General features: G+C 49.4%; 1 protein-coding gene across 3 annotated transcripts in view; it reads left to right on the forward strand.

Moving 5' to 3' along the window:
- The window catches only part of LOC122209760, a 35168-nt gene extending 32916 nt beyond the window's left edge, over positions 1-2252 (forward strand). For all 3 annotated transcript variants that reach the window (XR_006197732.1, XR_006197731.1, XR_006197733.1), the window contains 2 exons: positions 613-733; positions 2066-2252. The gene's annotated coding sequence lies outside the window, so the exon portion shown is untranslated. The remainder of the gene's footprint in view (positions 1-612; positions 734-2065) is intronic.
- The last annotated feature ends 13735 nt before the right edge of the window (positions 2253-15987 follow it).

Raw genomic sequence — 15987 nt, forward strand, 5'->3', positions numbered from 1 at the left:
TTTGGACTGGGCTTAGCTGGGTGGTTCTTCCACTGGAGCCAGCTGCAGCTGAGGTCCCCTGGGGTTCACTCCTGTAGCTGGGGTCCCCTGGGGTTCCCTCCTATGTGGATGCCTCATTCTCACGCACAGGGCCTCCCCTCCGATAGCAAGCCAGCTTGGGTTCATTGCCACACGGGTTCAGGCTTCCTAGCAAGAGGGCAAGGGCCAACGTGCAAGTGATTTTCAGCTTCCGCTTGCGTCGTGTTTGCTACTGTTGTATTGGCCACAGCAAGTTACAGGCCTAACCCAGATTCCAGGGGAAGGGAACTAGACTGCCTCGGAGCAAGGGGTCTGCAGGGCCACCTCGTCACCATGTGCGGGCATGCCGGGGGAGAATTTGTAGCAAGCCAGACAAAACCTTGCTCAGTGCTCGCGTTGTTACGGTCTGAAACTTTGGGTCACAACGGGCTCTCCACCTCTTACCGCCTTGATAGTTGACGTGCTATCCGGGGCTTCTCCTCTTCCTGCGGTGTGCACCCCAGGGTTTTCCTGCCCTGCCAGCACTATCCGTGGCTGCCGTTAGAGTCCCGATTTGATGAATACATACTTATGTGCCTTTTTTCTTCTCTGAAGATTGCCAGCACTGCTGATAACGGAACACGTGCTGGTGTACATGACTCCGGAGCAGTCGGCCAACCTTCTCGAGTGGGCAGCTAACAGTGTTGAGACAGCTACGTTCATAAACTACCAACAGGTAAAAGGAAGCTCAAGACCTTTGCGTGCTGTATGCGTTCACGTGGTGGCTAACCCTCTCTGAGCAACGTCAGTATAAATTTCCACTCACTCTTTTCCTTCCGCCTCTGGCCACACACACATCGCCTTTTTAAATCGATTCTAGCAATTCCCAGCGTTCCTGATTTCTTAACTTCCTGCAAACTCGCAGCCAGGGTTTTTGGAACTTCTCTCTTGGCCTTTACAAAAACTTTGTAAAGTTCACATTTTACCGTTGTATTAATTATAGAGTCATAGATCGTGATGGAAGGAATTTTGGCTAACATATGGGTGTCAGGGTAGCGAACCCTGATTCCTTCCGAGGCAGGCAGCTGATGCAGTGGAGGAAGTTGGCCAGGTGTAAGGCAGACAGGAGTGCTGGGGACTCTGGTGAACCAAAGTTCACCCCTGCTCAGTGCCACCTCGTTGTTCCCATGTGGACATGGGAGCCTGGAGTTGAGAACCCCCAATTTTTCAGGAGAAGCTACAGTGTAGAATTTTAATGTAAAATTCCTAATTTGTAAGATCCCCGAGTTTGGCCCGCTGGTTGCCTGTTTTTCTCTTCTGATGTGGTGGGAAGGGTTCTGTTTTAGAGCTTTGGAATTATTCAGCGTGGGTCCGAGTCCTGGCCCTGGCTCTTATGATTGGCCGGGTGCCCTTAGGCAGAATGGTAGGGTGGTTGGGAGTCCATGCTCTGGAGGTAGATTGCCTAGCTGTGTGACCTGGACAAGTTTCATAACCTCTCCGTGCTGTCTCTTTATCAGGAAAATGAGAATAATAACAGTCCCGACGTTAATAGGGTGTAGTGAGGAGTAAGCGAGTTAATTTGTACAAGAGCATTTTCAGGATTGCCCAGCTGCTGAGCAGGTTATTAGCTGTTTTTGGATCTTTTTGAGCCCCAGGTCCTTGTTTTTGATTTTGATTTGTTTTTTAAGTTCTCTACTTATTTTGAGAGAGAGCATGAGCAGGGAAGGAGCAGGGTGGGGGTGGGGGTGGGTGGAGAGAATCCCAAGCAGGCTCTGCGCTGGCAGCCTGGAACCTGATGTGGGGCTTGATCCCACAAACTGTGAGATCATGACTTGAGCCGAAATAAGGGTTGGATGGACGCTCAAGTAACTGAACCACCCCGGTGCCCCCGCCAGGGCTTTGTTTATAAAGGGATAACTTCTCTGGGCTATTATGGGAGTTCATGAGATGATGTGTAGCGGGGGGCGCACGTGACTGAATACATGGCGGCTAATTTTATTGCTTATTTCATTTTAACTTTATTGATTTTATTTTTTTCATCTCATTTTATTTTTAAATTCCATTACAGATGAGAGCAGTAAAGGCTTTGCCCCGTGTCACATAATTATGGACAGATCTACGGCTAGACCTTACCTTGGTTGACTTTCTCACCCCTTCGTGCTCCAGGCCACATTCCCGTAGAGGTGGTTCTCGGTTGAGTTTTCTTCCTTCCTTCTGTGTAACTGGGGGCATTCCTCAGACTCAGTCTTCAGTCCTGGTGAGTGGATATAATGGTAGCTGGCCTCATCTGGCTTCTGTAAGTCCTGGGAATCTGTCTTTGCTTGCAGGATACCAGGACTGGGGAAAATGAATTCTGCTTGCTTTCCTTTTTAAATTTATCTTATTTTTTTAGCGTTTGTTTATTTTTGAGAGAGAGAGAGAGAGGGCGCGAGCACGGCAGGGATAGAGAGAGAGGGAGACACAGGATCTGCAACAGGCTCCAGGCTCTGAACCGTCAGCACAGAGCCCGACGCGGGGCTCAAACTCACGAACTGTGAGATCGTGACCTGAGCCGAAGTCGGCGGCTTAACCGACTGGGCCACGTAGGTGCCCCTGAATTCTGCTTTGTTTTCACACATTGTGGGTGTTCACCCTGCTCTGTTCACCTTGTTTCATTCGTGCGTTCTCTTATTCAACATCAGATAGCAATGGTGGATGAAGTGAATCTTGACCATGGACCCAGTCACTTGGGAGCAAGCCTGGGGATGTGTCCGTTTTCACTTAATTCAGCAATTTCCTAACAAATGCAAACCATCAGCCTCCTCAGGTGTACTAATTGCTCACATGCCTTCCATGATTTCCTAATCAGTATTTTAAAATGACAAAAACCACATGAATGATGAAAAAAACTTTTTTTAAAATATTTATTTATTTTTTAGAGAGAGAGCGAGCAGGGGAGGGGTAGAGAGACAGACACAATCCCAAGCAGGTTCCATGCTGTGAGCACAGAGCCCAGTGCGGGGCTCAAACCCACAAACTGTGAGATCATGACCTGAGCCAAAAATCAAGAGTCGGTCACTTACCGACCGAGGCGCCCTGAGTGATGCAAATTTCAGTACTGATATAATAAGGGTAGCGAACTTGTAGAAGTTGCTTGCTATATAGCAGGCACCTTCCATGAGTGTGACCTGTATTAACCTACTTGTCAGGTAACCAGGGTGTGGCGGGTGTGGCCGGTGAGGGGACCCAAGCACAGAGGGATTGGACAGCTTGCTGCCCACGGCCGCACGGCCTCACGGCTGGTAAGTTTCAGGCCAGGATTCAGACCCAGGCAGGAAGACGACGGAGCACGTGCTCACAGGCACCCAGTGTGACCATTCATGCCACGTAAGCCTCACACGTCCACCGACAGAGAGTGATGCTGCTTCTTGCCTGCCACCGTTGTCACGGGAGCTCTGGGAATCATTTCGTATAGTAAACTGTTGACGTTTTGGGACAAAGTAATACTAGTGCACGGTGTATTATGTATGTTTTGTGACATTTGTGCGTATAGATACTTAATTAATGGTTAATGGTTTTTTTGAAGTGGTAAATGGGGGGCACATGGGTGGCTCAGTCAGCTAAGCATCTGGTTTTGGCTCAGGTCATGATCTCACGGCTCATGAGTTCGAGCCCCACGTTGAGCTCTGGGCTCACAGCTCGGAGCCTGGAGCCTGCTTCGGATTCTGGGGTTCCCTCTCTCTCTGCCCCTCCCCTCGTTCATGCTCTGTCTCTCTCAAAAATGAATAAACATCGTAAGAAGGGGGTTTTAAATGGTTTCTCATTAGATAAGTAACACCACATGCAAAACTTCAAAAAAAAAATCAAATAGTACAAAAGGGTATGCAGGGAAAGGTAAGTCTCACTTCTACCCCGGACCTTAGTGAGTCCTCCAACCTGGGAAGCAACACTGCCAGATTCCAGAATTATTCTGTGCACATATAAATGTAGCTAGAGATTTTTTTTTCTTAAGGGCAGTACAGCCCTCTGTACTGTACTTTTCGAGAGTCTGTTATCTGAGAATCATTCCACATCTGTATCTGTGTCGGTATGTGTGTCTACGTCTGTACCTACATCTACTTGGATGTCCTCTTGCTGTTTTCATGGCAATGTGATATTTCATTGAACGACCATGCCACAACTGCTTTAACCCCAGCGGATGGGCATGTGAGTCCTTTCCGTCATAGGTCCCGTTACACATCACGCTGCGGAGTAAACCCTCTTGCACCTGGCGTGCACGTGGGAGTCTACCTGTGGAGCAGCCGCTCAGTGGTCTGACCGGCTCCCGGGCCGAGCGCACACCGCCCGGTTGCCTCGCAGGGGGCAGCAGCAGATGACGCTCTCGTCAGCCCCGCGTGCCGGGCCCGCACCCGACTCCGTTGACTGCACTGGGTATTAGCAAACATCAGCCTTGACGGCTCAGAAACAGAATATGTTGTCTGATTTTGCGTATTCGAGAAGCCCTTCTGGCATCGCCCAGCCTCCTCTTTCCCTTCCCAGGTGAACATGGACAACCGACCGGTTCGGACAGATCGTGATCGAAAACCGGCGGAGGCGACAGTGTGACCTGGCGGGAGTGGAGACCTGCAAGCCGTGAGAGTCACAGGTTGGAGAGCAGGGCGGGGACATCCTTTGGTACCCTTAACCCCCCAGGGAAGGGCACGCTCCCTTCTCAGATCAGAGAATGTGAGAAGCCCTGTCGCGTGCCCACCTGAACGGGCAGCTGGGGTTCCACGTGGCCCGCTGGTTCGTCACGCTAAAGAAGTCCAAGACCTGGGCTGCCATCTTGGTTTGGAAAATACACATTCCCTTTTCCCATACCCTATTAGTCCAAGTTTTCAGTATGCATATTCGCAAACAACATGAACGTAGAGGGAACAGTAGGACGAAAACCCACGTCCCATCAGCCAACTTTGGTGACTCACATCTTTCAATATTGTTTTATTTATCCCCGTTTTTTGTCGGTGTTGTCATCGGAATATTTTAAGGCACATCCAGAGAGTATAGCATTACCCCCATAAATACTTCCATGTGAATCTCCTACCAGTAAGCATTTTCTTCCCCCACCCCGGGATAATGGTAACATCATCATTGTACCTCACACAGCAGCCGAAACTCCTCCATAGCACCTACTCCACAGTCCGTGTTTGGATTTCCCCAGTTGTTTAAAAAAAAAACAGAAAAAAATTCTATAGGTGGTGTGTTTGAAACAGGATCCAAACTTGGTCCAGACTTTGCACTTGACACGTCGCTTACATTTCTTAGAATCTGTAATAGAGAGTTTAAATATCTTTTATTTATTATTTTTTAGTTTGTTTGGTTTTCTCTTTTTTTTTGCTGAGGAGACACCACCCACCCCTGCCCCTATTAAATAGGTGAGATTGTCACATTACCCCTCGAACGCACTCTTGCTCACAGAGAAGTTCCTTCCTTTATTTCACCCACTGTCAACAAACTGCATCATGAGAACTCACTTCTTCTAGCCATTACTAGTTCTCCCACATGTCCATTCCACAGAACCTCACTGTGGGGTGCCTCACGAGGTCCTCATTCTTGGGAAGAGAATATTTCCTTGCAAGACACCACTCAGAACTCTATGAATCGGGAACAGACACAATGGTTGAGCCACTCACACACAAAATATCACTCCTGGTTGCGGCGGGGGGCGGGGGGCGGGTGGGAGGCCCGGGAAAAGCTTGGGTCCAGACCCCAGAGGACAATGCTCAGCGGGGCTGGGACAATAGGCGGCGGGGACCCGCGCGGGGGGCGTCCCGGGAGGCCGGCCAGCCCGCTGTTCCCGGGGGCTCGGGCGGCGGCCCCGAGCTGGGCGCCAGGCCGCGGCGTGGCGCAGCTGTCGTCCCTGGCCTGCAGCGGACCCGGCGCCGAGCTGGCGGGCGGGCAGCTGGGCCGGAGCGCGGGGCCCCGCGGGGCAGCCGGCCCGCCCCGGCCTGGGCCCTGACCCTGACCCCCGGTGCCCGGCCCATGCGCTCCCGGCCGGCTCGGCGTGGGTCACTCACCTGCCCATGGTCTGGTTGACCAGCTGCTTCATGCGGTTGAATGGCAGTGTAAGGAGCGGCCCGCGGGGCTCGGGCCGGGCAGCTTGGGGGACAGCCTGCCGCGGCTACATCGCTTCCGGACCGAGACGGCTGCGGCGGCAGCTGCTGCTGTGGCGGCGGGGTGACGGCGGCTGTGGCGGCTGCTTCTGCTGCTCCCCAGCCGAAGCCCCGCCCTCCCCTCGTTACTTCCAGCAGCGCCGCCTGCTGGGGGCTCATGGGACCGGGCTGGCAGAGGAGCGCCAGGCCCGGCACGGCGTGCGGCCTGGCCCCCGCCGCCTGAGACCCCTCCGCCCCCCCCACCCACCCAGGCTGCCCTGCCGAGCGTGCGGAGCCCGGCGTACTGGCACCGCCGCGGGTCCTGACTCCTGGCCCCGGCTAGGCGGTGCACCAGTGGGAGGGGGCAGCAGGCACCAGCGGCGTGACCCCGAGGTCCTGGCGGCTGGGAACAGCCACACGCATTGGGGGGGGGGGGGGGGGGTGCGATGCTGGGAGAGGAAGACGGGAGGGGCTAGGGTACCTGGGAGCCTCCGGATGCCCCTTTAGGATTGTGCCCACGGGTGGGGGTAGACATGTTTCTACCTCCTTAGGTGGATGGGTGCTGTCACTGTGTACATTTCATGTTAATTACAAGAAATTGTTACGTGGAAACCACAAGCTGCAGAGCGCTGTGTACTGTGATTGGACTTCACAGGAAAGTCCACAGCCAGGCGCATTTTCTGCCGCAGGTGCTCACATGCACTTGGGGACGGCCTGGGATGGCCCCGGGGCAATGGGGGGAGGGTAAGGGGTGGGAGGTCGTGGGCAGGGGTCGCGCAGCCCCTAGCAGCCCCGCGTGCACTGTGGCGTTGCCTAGAAACGCCTGATTGTGATTTGATCAGTAGCCTCGCGCAGGCCTCCTTTTGGAGACACTTATTGGGATTGTCCGACTGCGCTGGACGCTTTTTGCCGAGCGGACCAGGTCAGTTCTGTGACCCGCAACGATGTCCTTTTCGTTTGGTGGCCTGGGCCATTCCCTAGAGCAAGTGGGTGGCAGTGTGGCTTCTTTCACTGACCACATCTCTGAGGTCATCAAAGATGTGAGGATGGAGGGAACCGAAAAGGTGGGAGAAGGGCCTGACTCTGACCGAAAAGAGAGTGAAGGGAGTCGGGAAACCTTAAGATGGGAGAATCAGAGACTTAAACGTCTTTGTAGTCATCTGGAAGAGAAGTATGAAGCCTCGGAGCTTCAAATAAAGCGGCAGACTCTTAGCTACCGACATCAGCTACAACAGAAAGAGGCAGAAATGAAACTTCTTAAAGCGAGACAGATAGGGCTCAAGAACCAGTTGCTGAAGCTCCAATCAGCCCTTCGATCAACCACAGCGTCACCTTCCTTGGGTTACCGTATCAACTACTTTGCTTCAGCTTCCCCGGGGGATGACCTGGACTTTGCTGACCTCATTTGGTCACAACAAGAAATAAGCAGACTGTCAAATGAAGTTTTAAGACTGGAGGCTGAAGTTAGCCATTGGAAGCATTTTTCCCAGACTTCAGCACCGGGAGCGAATAGCGACCAGCAAAATGAATCTACAAACTGCAGGTTACTATCAGGGAACTTGAACAGAATCGAAATGAGGCCATCGATGACCATCAACTTGAAAAGGCAGTACTGCAGAACGTCTATCAACAGACACTGGCAGAAATACGTCGCAGGTACCATCAAAAGGCAAAAGGCTATGAAAAAAGAATCAAAGAACTGGAAAATCTGTTAGAGAAGGACGACTCTGGAATCAGAGCAGCTGATGAGTCTGTCATTGAGGATATGCAAAACACCATTCAAGTGCTACAGACTGAAAAAGTGGAGTCTACCAGGAAAATTGAAGAACTTGAGGACACTGTAAAATACATCAATAACAAATTATCTTCGGTAGAAAGTGAGAGAGACGCTTTAAGGAGAGAATGGGACCGGATCAATGAGGAAAAGAAAGAAAGGATTGAAGAATGTGAATCGCAGCCTTCCGTTTTGAGGCAAAGTGACACAGTGACGGAAAAGGAAAGAGTTCTTTCCGAGAGTACAGCAGTGGAAGAAGTGTCTGGACCGCGGCAAGTGCTGTCCGACGCGGAAAAGGAGATGACGCCACGGTGTAGCTTAACCCAGGGTGACAATCTCATTGGAGACGATCTGAAACTTGAAGGGCGAGTCTACGTTTTAGAACAAGAAAACTCATCAGGTCAAGGACGGGAAGCACTTCAACTGGCACTTTGGAAAGTGAGCCATGAGCCGGAAGTGATTGAAGGTACGGCTCCAGGAGGTGTGAATTTGGATTCAGAAGTAGAGCATTTCAGATGTAACTTGGAGGCCGACGGACAAAAATCCACTCAGGGTAGGACCGAGAAGGAACTCCCAACAGCAGAGCTGGGGCAGCTCGATGGACAGAAACAAACTACACGGCCCAGGGTTTTGATGAGAGGCCAGCTATCAGAACAACAAAATGAAGGCAACGGCATCAACGGCAAAGTGGAACACGATCTCAATGATGAAAAGGGAGCTTGTCCATTTGAAGACGAGCAGATGGACACAGCTGAAGAGTTAGATGCGCAAAACGAAGAATCACCTCAAAGTCAATCGGCTGTTAATGATTTGCATCGGTCAGATCCGTCGCAAATACGTAATTTAAACATCCCGAAGGAGAACGCTGAACTTAAGGAACATATTAAACAAGAGGAGGAGGAATCTGCTAGAGCTGAGAAGGAGCCAGCACCGTCTCTTAATCAAGACTCTGACAATACTGTTGAAGATGACTCACTTAAGGGGAGGGAAACGACGGTTAGAAAGTTGCAGCAAAGCCTTTCAGAAATGGAAGAGCTGAATGGCAATTTAAAGAAAGCTGCTTTCAATCTCAAGGTGGAAAATGGAAAGTTGGTTTTGGAGCTTGAAGACGTAAGACGTCGGCTGGAAGAAACTACCGTCTGTAACCATAAGAATTCTCTGGAAACAAAATCTATTACGCGGGCCTTAAAAATAGAAAAAGGACAGTTAATAGTAAAATTGTGCCGGGCTGAAAAGAAGCTGTTGGAGAAAACAGCCAGGTATGAGCAAGCTATTAAAGAACTGACCAACACGTATAACTTGTCTAAGTCGTCCTCCCAGTTAGAGCAGGAGTGTTTAATTCAACGCAGTCAAGAGAAAGACGATGAAATACTACAACTCAAAAAGAGTGTTGAGCAGATGGATGCCGACCATAGAGAAACTAAGGAAATGCTCTCCTCTGCTCTGGAGGAGCATAAGCGATTGACACGACTTATTAAAGAGAAAGAAATCTGTATCGAAAAACTTGAAAGAAGGCCAGAGCTCCAGGAGCTATTAGAGAAGTACGGCCAAGTCTTAAGAGAAAACGAAATTTTACAGCAAACCGTGGAGGAGCAAGACGTTTGTCTTGCATCCACGAGAGAAGAGAATGAATTTCTGCAAGACGAACTGGAGTGTCTGAGAGAAGACAGCCAAACTGTACCTGTGGTCGACCCGCAAACGCAAGGCCGTATCATGGAACTAGAATGCGAGGTGTATGAGCTGAATGCAGAAAGAGTTCGTCTGGAAGACGAAATCAAACAACAACAAAAGATCATTGAGGATCAACGCCAGGGTAAGCTGCAACGGCTTCGTGCTTTACAAGACCAGAAACAGAAGGTAGATGATCTCACACGCCAGCATGAGCAATTACCTAGAGCTGGAAGCCCAGCCCGCTTAAGATTTCCCAGCACCGGTACACTAGACCCGGCCCCCCATCCTGCCACTTTTCTTGTCCACCATCTTTCTTTTTCTACTTTCAACACACCTGTCTCCTACTTCCTGGTTCCTCCTGTAAATTACTCACTTCCTCTGCCAGGCTTAGCGTCTCCTTTTCTCTCAAGACAAAGGTCCCTCAGTGGCTTGGCATAGAGGCACAGACAGCCATGGGGAGTAGGTTCTGGTGCCTAGCAGCGGAGTCAGGACGCCCACCGTCAGACGGCCACAGGCGTGCAGCTCCGATCACGCATCCACACTGGGCTGGCCTGGGCACAACGTGGGCATTCCCTCCAGCGACCTATGCAACCCAGCCTGTATGTGAACTTGGATTCCTTCCTTCCCTCATCACCAGCGGCTGCGTGTTGATGTCACAGGAGGGTGGGAATCACAATCTTTATCTACTTTAAACAGTCACACATCTCATCAACAGTCTTAGAAGCATTACAACCTTCACAGAGATTTTCTTTCCTTGCTTTACGGTGACAAAGGGGTGGAGGAAGGAGATGGGGCACAGACAGACAGACAGTGCCTCTGCTGCCCTGGGAACTGAAGGCAAACCATAACCCCAAACCGAACATGGGCTTAACTCTGCGGGATTGTCCATTTGAGCCACCTGTGTCCTAGGGTCATGAAAAGCTCAGCAGATGGGCAGGGATGTTCCATTTACAGCATTCATCCAATTTAACAAGGAAAGCCATTGTCTTCCTCTAAGGATTGTGGGTTCAGGTCTGAAATGGTCCCGGATTTACAGGCTCCTGGAACAGGAGAGCATCTCTCTTTTCTCCAGCACTCCCGCCACCCGAGTGCCACGGGTAAGGGTATCTTACCTTCAGGGTCCTGAAACCACTTTTGTCCCAGCATCTTACTTCCCCTTTTTTTGAAATTCACTCCAAATCTTTAGGAGTGTAACTGGGCTCCAGTGGAAGCAAGGGCTCTGTCAAGATCGTAGCTCCAAGGCACTTTTGACTTGTTTCTTCCAAGTTTTAGGGCTTTTGTTAGTGTGATGAGCTCTGTGTGCTGGGCTCAAGTTTCTGGAGGAAGGGTCTGTTGCCATAAAACTTCATGGTCTGTCATCATTGCAGCACTGGCATACTTTTGCCCTCGCAGAGAGTTCGGAGGACTGGCTTCTTAACGTGGAGGCCGAAAACTGAGGCAGCTCTCCTATAGTCCTGGAAATGGGCTAGTATGAGACTCAGAGGGGTGGGGGTACTCTGATTTTGACCCATGACAAAGATAGGCAAAACTGACAAGGACGCACAGACAGTCAACAGGAAGAAGACAATTAAGACACAGAGAAAACACAAGTTTGAGATCTCAAGGCCAGTAGGCCGTGGCAGCCACCTGAAAATAGGATCCTTCTTGACAAAAACCAAACCAAATGGGGTCCACCGGCGTCCCAGTAGGATCCCTGACTCTGGGTCTATAGCCGCGTCCAGCAGACCCTCCTGAGTCATTCAAATGGCATGCCCCAAGAATTCCTTACCTCTCCCAATCCCGAGCTTCCTCTCAGGGGTCAGTGGAGCAATCCGAGGAAAGGGCCCTGTTTCAGACCTTTAACTTTCCCGGTGGAACAATCCGAGGAAAGGGCCCTGTTTCAGACCTTTAACTCTCCCGGTGGAACAATCCGAGGAAAGGGCCCTGTTTCAGACTTTTAACTTTTCCGGCGGAACAATCTGAGGAAAGGGCCCTGTTTCAGACTTTTAACTTTTCCGGCGGAACAATCTGAGGAAAGGGCCCTGTTTCAGACTTTTAACTTTTCCGGCGGAACAATCTGAGGAAAGGGCCCTGTTTCAGACTTTTAACTTTCCCGGCCAACGCACCAAATGTTGCATCCACACGACTCCTGAAACAGAATGCTACGGGCACCAGTGACAGTTGCAACAAAGTTTATCACAATGAGAGGCAAGGCTGACCGATCGGGACCAACACTCTTGATAACAGTGTGGCCCCGAACGGCCGGGGTACAGAGTTTTTAAAGCCGATCACATCGTTTTATCATTATCTGGGAACAGAACAGAGAAACAGTTCCTAGATAAATTAGAAACAGTTGCCAGATGAGTCAGAAACAGTTATCGAATGAGGTGATTATTTTAGACTTTCTGCCGCTAAGTTGCAACCAGTGGATCTCCTTGACCTTGTCTCTGATGCTCTTTTTTGAGCTTTTGTTTCCTTCATTGGTAAAGCCTGATTCACAAGAGTATGAAGTATGATTTACAAGAGTAAAAGCAAGGTTGTTACCTTTTGACCTTCAGTGTCAGAACAAAGTTGTTATCTTTCACGCTAAGCGTTAGCCCTACAGTACAATTTAACCCTTACACTCAGTACGAAATACGAAGCGGGAGTCACCCCAGCTTCAGAAACATCTTCAACAACTTCAGCCGAGGGTTCTATCTAACTCACAGTGACAATAATCCTAAACTACAGATGACCTGTATTGGCCTGGTCCAGAGTCACGAAGGAAACGAAATCAAACTAAAAAAATTTAGAGACAGGACTGACACAAATTCAGCTTAGCACGGCGGAGTTTTGCAATGGCAAGGATCTGCTTTTAGGGAAATTCGCCATCATTTCGTTCCAGCCCTCCACCGAATCATCCGAGTCAGCAGGCTCTCTTAAGGCAATTAAGTCTGATGTATCGAGTGAGTCTTCTCGATTGCTCCATTAAGAGGTAGAGGAGCTCAGAAAGTCAATGCAGGAAAAAAGATGCCACAATGAGAACCCTCCAGGACGATAACCAGAGACTGTCTGCTTCGACTGCTGCCCCTTCAGAACTGGAAAGAAAACAACACGAACACCCCGATTCGGAGATCAAGCAGCTCAAGGAGAAGCGAGATGTTTTACCAAACTTACTTCAGGAAAAACAGCTCCTGTTTTCCCAAAGCAGAAAAAGTGATGAATTGCTTCCCATGAACGAGAATTTCACCGGCGAAGTGGGTGAAAGGAATTTTTGAGGCAGGCAGTAACCAATCTGAAGGAGAGAATATCAAATTTTGAAATGGACGTGTGTAAACGAAAACAGGACAATGAAACAAAGTGGAAACATCTAGAGAACGGGAGACACAAAATCAAGCACTACCAGAGACAAATACGCAGCTTTTAATGGTGCAGAGAGAGGAAGAATCCTAGCGTGCTCCAACGAAAGAGAAGGTGCTTGCTTTGAAAGGGCTATTGAAAGACAAAGAACAGGGCAAGACGGGGCAATTACATCAGCTTGTAAATGCAGTTACATCAATTCAGGACAAGACAGCGACGTTCCAGCGGGAAGAGAGATGAAGTCACGTGGGCCCCGAAACAAAGAAATGGAAACCTGTGCCCTCCAGAATGAGATCCAACATCCACGTGAAAAAGAATGACACCTAAAGCAGGAGCTGGAGAGATCACAGCGCCACGCTTTGGGATCCGAAGATTCTCGTAAGCGCGGTGCTTTGGCCGCAGAATACAGAGCAGCTAAACTAAGAAAGACCATGGTATCGGAGGAGAAGCTAGTTTTGTCTTCCAACGCAATGGACGATGCCAGCCATCGAGCCAGTCTGCAGACAGCGTCACCGCAGGAGCAATTACACGGGGTCAGCAGGCAAAAAGATGAAAGCGTATTCTGGCTTTCTGCCTCCCAGGAACAAGAAAAGCGGCACGTTGGAGCACTAGCTAAGCTAAAGCTGGAAGCAGCCCAATGGATGGAAAAAGTGGACACCCTACTAGGAAAACTGATGTCATTGAAGGGACGATTAAACGAAGTGGATGCTGTCTTGGATCTGAAGGAAGCCCAAATTGAAGAATTCAAAACGCAAAATGAGGTCCAACAGGAAATACCGGATGATGCACAGAAGAAATTAATGAACTCACTGACACCGAGAGGTGGATAGAATCCTGATAAGGAAACTCTTAACTGGATATGTTCAAGCACAGGAACACGGAAGCTTTATGGCTGATGGGATGCACCCTGGGTATCAAAGAGGAAGAAATGAGGAACAAGGTAGTGTCACCGGATGGATGACTGGGTGGTTTGGATCCAAAGGTGCCCCCAACACACCTGTGAAACCGAATCACCAATCCATGCCTGATAACTCTTTTCCAGGACTTTTTGTAAAATTTCTAAAACCAGAATCTCAATTAGCTTTTCCACCACCCAAGCTCCCTGCTCATGACATGAAGCCTCCAGATTCAGCAGGAAGGAAAGCACTGGCTTTAGAAAAAGTACTACCATGTCTTAAAACTACCCTTGGATCCACACCCAGAAAAACACATGGGTTTTCCCAAGCCACGGCCACTGCTGTGTCTCTTATTAACCCACCTGGACCGGAAACGGATGGGTGTGGGCATCATCTTCTAAATGCTGTGACTGACATTTTACCCACGTACGACACCATTAAAACTGTCACCTGGGAAGAGGACTGACCTGGCAAAAGACCTTTCAAAGCAATACAGGATTCTTAAGCCAGAGAGGAGACACTACTTGAAAGAAACCAAGTCACTATGTGTGTGTACCTTATCACAAAATGGCCTTTTGCGAAATGCAATATATTGATAGTTTTGGTTTAAATTAAATAAAAATATTCTCAATATTTGAAAAGACTGTCTTTTAATGACTGCAGAGGTATTCACCAAACTGAAAACAGTGGCTACTTATGGGGCACCTGGGTGGCTCAGTCAGTTGAGCGTCTGGCTTCGGCTCGGGTCATGATCTCGCAGTTTGTGAGTTTGAGCCCCCCATCAGGCTCTGTGCTGACGGCTCGGAGCCTGGAGCCTGCTTCGGATTCTGTGTCCCCCCCCCCCCTCTCTCCACCCCACCCCTGCTTGTGCTCTCTCTCTGTCTTTCAAAAATGAATAAACATAAAAAAAAAATTAGGGGCCCCTTCCCCGCCCAGGCTCTGGCTCTGTCTCTCAAAAATGAATACACGTTAAAAAATTTTTTTTTAATTTAAAAAAACAGTGGCTACTTCTTTTTTTTCAATAATTTTTTATGTTTATTTTTCTTTTTTGAGAATGAAAATGGGGAAGGGGCAGAGAGAGAGAGAGAGAGAGGGAGAAAGAGGACCTGAAGCAGGTTCTGCGCTGACAGAGGTGGGGCTTGAACTCAAGAGCTGAGAGGTCACGAGCCACAAGATCACAAGGCACGAGACCACAACCTGAGCCAAAGTCAGACGCTTACAATGACCAAGCCACCAAGGCACCCCAAAAAAGTGGTTACTTCCTACAAGGGTAGACATTGGTGGGTTTGGAGGCTCTGGCCAAAGGAAGACATACACGTATATTTGTCTCTATGGGAGGAGAGTATTCTCCAACCGCTTTGTTTGGGTGGAGGCCCACTCCATGTGGTCTGATTTACAAGTAACAGCATAAATGGGCTGAAGTAAAATTTATCAACAAGGAATATGTTGCCTCCAGAACCACCAAAATACGGAAAGATTTGAGACTTGTATGTCCTCAACAAACGTGTCCAACAAATGTCCTCACGGTAGGATGTCATACCTGTGCTCTCGGAGAAAGCTGGGTAAGTTAAGATCCTGCCTGCAAAGATGACATGTGATAGCAGAAGGGTTCGGGTGCCCGGTGCATAACAAGGTAAAACATGTCCCCTTCAAGCTCAAGGGAAAGGTGGCTGAGAGGACATTGAAATGGGAGCTGAACAGAACCTATCAGCCAAATCTATAAGAAAGAGCAAAATATTTACCGTCTTTAAATGTGTTGGGATCCCAGGTGTTTTAAGGGTACCAGGGTTTATATTGATTTTTTTTTCTAAGAGAGAGTGCAAGCGGGGGAAGGGGGCAGAGGGAGGGAGACTGAATCTTAAGCAGGCTCCACCCTCAGCACAGGGCTCAATCCCAGGACCCTGGAATCATGACCTGAGCCCAAATCAAGAGTCAGACGCTCAACCGACTGAGCCACCCAGGCACCCCTCACCTGATCCCCGTGGACTGAAAACTCCCCATAATAAACTCAGGCTGTTATAGAAGAAAAAAATACTGGATAGACACAACCACAAATGTCTACTTCAGCCTCTCTCGGAGAAGTTTCATGATTAATGCCTGCTTTTTGCTCCCAATATTAATGTCCACAGGGGTTTTAAATGTAAGTTCGTCTTTGTCAGTAGATGCAGATTAGGTGGTGAACTTTCTCTGATATTGTCTCATGACGTTGTTCATGACAACC

The sequence above is a fragment of the Panthera leo genome, chromosome E3, assembly GCF_018350215.1.
Source record: "Panthera leo isolate Ple1 chromosome E3, P.leo_Ple1_pat1.1, whole genome shotgun sequence".
Classification (NCBI taxonomy): domain Eukaryota; kingdom Metazoa; phylum Chordata; class Mammalia; order Carnivora; family Felidae; genus Panthera; species Panthera leo.